At 42.2% G+C, this 5,420-nt stretch overlaps 1 pseudogene; it reads right to left on the reverse strand.

Annotated features, from left to right (window-relative positions):
* Positions 1–270: 270 nt before the first annotated feature.
* On the reverse strand, positions 271–1,323 carry LOC103581595 (annotated as a pseudogene).
* Between the last annotated feature and the right edge of the window lie 4,097 nt (positions 1,324–5,420).

Consider the following 5,420-nt stretch of genomic DNA (forward strand, 5'->3'; position numbering starts at 1 on the left):
TCATTGATGTTCTGCAGGTGGCTGGTGTACTTGACCCACTTGTTTAAAAAAATCTAAGCATTCAATAAAAAACACTTCTCCTTGTCCAATGGCCTCCACAGAAATACTTCCACTGTGGAAGAGACACACTCCATTTAAATATCTGTAAAAGTTAATGCATGCCTTTGCTGCAGTGAACAGAAGGGGATTTTGAGCAGGCATTTCCACACAACTGTCTTTGGTGGAGAATGCTGGTGTGGTCACATTGTTCTCAGCCCACTGCCCTGCTTCTTACTGATCTGTGAGTGGGGTGAAGACCCCGGTAGCAGGAGAAGAAATCCTATTTTGTTCAGACAATATAGCTTCCTTCGCTTGGGCTTTGTCTGGCAAATCCAAGCAGTTTATATGGGTCTGTATGTTGTGTGCATCTTCAGTAGGAACCCCCCCAAAGTGCCTCAGTTTTGAGCTCCCTGTCTCCCTTAAAGTCATGGCAAACAGAACCATCCACTTGATTCATTTCTGTATATCACACCACTGATACCCTGAAACCTTTTGCATTAATTCAAATGAAGAGAAATAACAAAAGGCAGAAGCAGCAAGTACACCCTAAGAAAATTCTAAGCAGCCAACATACAGGACATAGAGATCTAAAAGCTTTGCCATCTGTATGAAGATGTGCTAGAGATACTGTGGCACGAGTACTTCATATAAGTCATTTAGATATGCACCCTGCATGTATAGGACACAATGGTCAGGGGATTTAAATGCTACATAAGGGCCTCCATAATCATTAATTACATGGTAAGAATTTCTTCTCCTGAACAGTCCCATCTGTAACATAGGCAAACTGGTTCAATTTAGGAAGACAGATTTCCTTATGTTGGGCAGCAATAAATAAAGATGAAATCCCAACAAGTTGAAAAGGTGTTTTACAATATTTTTTTGTGTTGCCATATATCTATCAAAGAAATCTTGTGCCAAGTAAAATGTCTCCCTGTGAAATTTACAGTCTTCACACACGTCCATTAACCAGTCCATAAAAAGTGCTCGCGTTTTAGGCTGCAGAAGAGGGTGCACTACATAAAATTATTATTACCCCTTAAGTAAATCTTCTTGTTTAACATGATTTTTCAAACGTCCTCTCTATTTGCCCAGTTCAGTATAGGCAGTGCTAAGGCTCTGGATGACGAAAAACTCCGAGGCTCAGATTTAGAACTCGTGTATACCAGCTCATCTTCTTGTCAGGTGTGGGGATCAAGGAGCCGGGCTTTGCACAGACTGTATTATCGTCCCAAGGCTGACTGCCACGCTGGCTTCTCACAGTCCCATCAATTTTGGCAATTTCTTCAAAAAAAAAAGGTCAGGTTGCCTTCCTTTTCCTGGATCGGGGCCTTCTTTGCCGATGCCCCATTCCTTCACGTCCCACTCCCTCTTCTCCATCGGGAAAGCGCAGAGCTCTGGCTCCACCTCAAGCTCGAAGCAGTCTGCGTGGCAGGCGCGCACAAGCCACAGCCAGGGCAGGTGGCCTGCGGGAAGCCTGGAGGCCGGAGGCGGTGGCTGGCTGAGTGCTCTGAGTGGTGGGATCCGTGCCGCCCCTAGGCCACGCTGGCGTCAGATCATGCTTCTCCTGCTCCTGGACATTTAAATCCTTGTCCACAGAACTTGCTTGAGCCAGCCCTTGCTGCACAGCCCCACGGAGGCCCCGTCCCACCCCGCCATAGCTCTGAGCCCCGAAGTGGCCACATCATAAATTTTGGTGCACTGACATTTAGGATTTTTATGAAGTTATGATCTGATTATTTTATCATTACTAAATATTCCACTTACTATTCCCAATTTTCAGTCCTTATGTTTCTGAGTTTACAACTTTATTATTTCTATTCATTCTGCTTTTCTTAGATCAACTGGCAACAAATCCCCTAAGTTTCATTTACCAGAAAAATGTCTTTTATTACACTTTTTTTTTTTCTTTTTTGACCAGTAAGGGGATCACAACCCTCCACACGGTGTGGTCGGCACCACTCTCAGCCAGTGAGTGCACCAGCCATCCCTGTATAGGATCCGAACCCGCGGCCTCGGTGCTACCAGCGTGCACTCTCCTGAGTGAGCCATGGGGCCGGCCCTATACCTTTATTTTTACAAGATATTTTTGCTGGATGTATTCTCAGTTGATTTGGTTGTATTTATCTATCTACCTACCTACCTACTTGTTTGTTTGTTTGTTTGTTTGTTTAATTTTCTCAGCACTTTAAAGATGCTATTCGTTCCATCATCTTCTGGTTTCCATTTCTGACAAATCCCCTGCCATTCCTCCCTTTTCCCCTGTAAGTTCTATGTAATTTTTCATGGCTGCTTTTAGGATTTTCTCTTTATCTTTTTGGTTTTTAGCAGTTTGATTATGACATGCCATGGTGTAGTTTTCTTTATATTTATTCTGCTCGAGATTCACTGGGATTTTTTAATTTGTAAATTGATATTTTTCATGAACTTTGGGGAAAATTTCGACATTATTTCTTTTTTTTTTTTTTTCGTGACCGGCAATGCATCGCAACCCTCAGTGTCGCGCCCGTACCGGACTGGGACCTGCAACGGGATCGCAACCCTCGGTGTTGCGCCCACACCTCGCTCAGCCAGTGAGCGGCTGGTCTGTATGTGGGATCCAATCCTCGGCAGGAGAGCCGCCATGCTCTCAAGCGGCACACTGTAGCAGTGCGCCACTGGGCCGACCCTTGGCCATTATTTCTAAAAATATTATTTCTGCCCCAGTCCAATTATTATCACACAGCTCATAGGAACTGAATTCAGATTTTCAAATATTTTCAGTCTTTTTTCTCTGTTTTATTTTGGATAATATCTGTTGACCTTTCTTCATTACTGAATCTGTCTTCTGCAGTATTTGCTCTTCTGTTAAGGCCATGCAATATGTTTGTTTTTCAGAATTCATTCTTTGAATTATTTTAAATTTCTATTTATTTTATGAGATTCTCCTTATGTCCCCTTATTTGTTTCACCTTTTACTTATAAATTTTCAAATATATTTATCTATTTTTTCTAATATTTTATTTTATCAATATACAGTGTGGTTGATTATTGTGGCCCATTACCGAAACCTCCCTCTCCTCCTCCCTCTCAACAACCTCATATATGTTCTCTTGTCTAACAACTTCAAGGAATTCTGATTATTGTGTCTTCTTCCCCCCCACACACAGTTTATTTGTGTATTTATTTATTTTTAGCTCCCACAAATAAGTGAGAACATGTGCCATTTCTCTTTCTGACCCTGACTCATTTCACTTAGTATAATTCTCTCTAGGTCCATCCATATTGCTGCAAATGGCCGTATTTCATTCTTTTTTTATAGCAGAGTAATATTCCATTCTGTAGATATACCACATTTCCCATATCCACTCGTCTGATGATGGACACTTGGTCTGGTTCCAACTCTTAGCTATTGTGAATAATGCTGCAATGAACATTGGAAAAAAGGTATACATTTGACTTGATGATTTCCATTCCTCTGGGTGTATTCCCAGCAGTGGGATAGCTGGGTCATATGGTAGATCTATCTGCAAATGTTTGAGGAACCTCCATACCATTTTCCATAGAAGATGTACCTTTTGCAGTCCCACCAACAGTGTATGAGAGTTCCTTTTTCTCTACAACCTCACCAACATTTATCATTCACAGTCTTTTGTATACTAACCATACTAACTAGGGTGAGATGGTATCTCAGTGTGGTTTTGATTTGCATTTCCCGAATGCTGAGTGATGTTGAGCATTTTTTCATGTGTCTGTTGGCCATTTGTATATCTTCCTTTGAGAAATGCCTATTTTGTTCTTTCCTCCATTCTTTAATTGGGTTACTTGGTTTTTTGTTGTAAAGTTGTTTCAGTTCCTTTTGTATTAGTCATTTGTCAGATGTATATTGTGCATACATTTTCTCCCACTCTGTTCATTGTCTTTTAACTCTGTTAGTTGTTTCTTTTGCTGTGCAGAAGATTTTTAGTTTGATATAATCCCATTTATTTGTTTTTCCTTTGGTTGCCCGTGCTTTCGGGTTGTATTCATGAAGTCTGTGCTCAGTCCCACTTCCTGGAGAGTTTCTCCTATGTTTTATTTAAGAAGTTTTAACATTTCTGGGTGTGTATTTAATTCTTTAATCCATTTTGAGTTGATTTTGCTATACGGTGAGAGGTACAGATCTAGTATCATTATTGTGCATATGGACATCCAGTTATCCCAGCACCATTTGCTGAAGAGGCAGTCTCTTCCCCAGTGTACAGGCTTGGTGCCTTTGTCAACGATCAGATGACTGTAGGTGTGTGGGTTTATTTGTGAATTCTCTATTATATTCCATTGATCAGTGTGTCTGTTTTTATTCCAGTACCATGCTCTTTTGGTTATTATAGCTTTATAATATAGTTTAAAGTCAGGTAGTGTTATGTCTCCAAGCTTTATTATTTTTTTTGCTCAGCAATGCTTTGGCTCCGCGTGGTCTTTTGTTATTCCATACAAATGTTTGGATAGTTTGTTTTTTTTTTTCCATTTCTGAGAAAAATGTAATTGGAATTTTGATGGGTATTGCATTGAATTTGTAGATCACTTTGGGTAGTATGGACATTTTTACAATGTTGATTCTTCCAATCCAAGAACATAGGATATCTTTCTATCATCTTGAGTCCTCTTTAATTTCTCTCAACAGTGGTTTGTAGTTCTCATAATAGAGATTTTCACATCCTCAGTTAACTCTGTTCCTAAGTATCTTAATTTTTTGTTGACTATTGTAAATGGGCTAGCTTTCATGATTTCTCTTTCTGCATGTTCACTATTAGCAATTAGAAATGCAACTGATTTTTGAGATACACTTGCTGAGGATTCAAAGATGGCGATGGGTCTCGAGCGCCCGCGTCAGGAAACAGCGCGATCCTGAGAGCTGTGTGCTGTGATACCAGAGTATTGACTGCATTTCCAAGAGCAACAAAAGATGAATAATTCTTTCAACAACGATCCTACATCGACAAACAAGCGGCAGCAGGTTCCAGGTTTTGGGGCCGACACGGAGAAGGACTCCTGGGAGCACCCAGGCCCGGCTGCGGGAACGAATTGGCGGCTCAGACAGCAAAGGCCGGGAAATCCAGCAAAGGACTGCCCAGAAGCCTTCTGAAGCACGCCAGACTGGCCCACCCTGCGTCCTCTGTGAGTCACCCCCAGCAAAGTCCCACTTGTGGGGCGAAGCCCAACTGCTCCCTGCCCGCCTGGCTCCTGCCTACCACACCAGGCTAGGCGCCCACAACAGAGCTGCCTCCATTTTATCGGGCGAGGTCTGAAGGGCGGCATAGTGAGGGCAGGCCAATCATCTCTGTTTGGTGTGGCTCCCTGCTGAGACGTGCTCAGACGTGCTAATTGCTTACCTCGACGCGGGGCACCCCAGGGCCTGTGGA

Source organism: Galeopterus variegatus, unplaced genomic scaffold, assembly GCF_000696425.1.
Source record: "Galeopterus variegatus unplaced genomic scaffold, G_variegatus-3.0.2 Scaffold13429, whole genome shotgun sequence".
Taxonomy (NCBI): domain Eukaryota; kingdom Metazoa; phylum Chordata; class Mammalia; order Dermoptera; family Cynocephalidae; genus Galeopterus; species Galeopterus variegatus.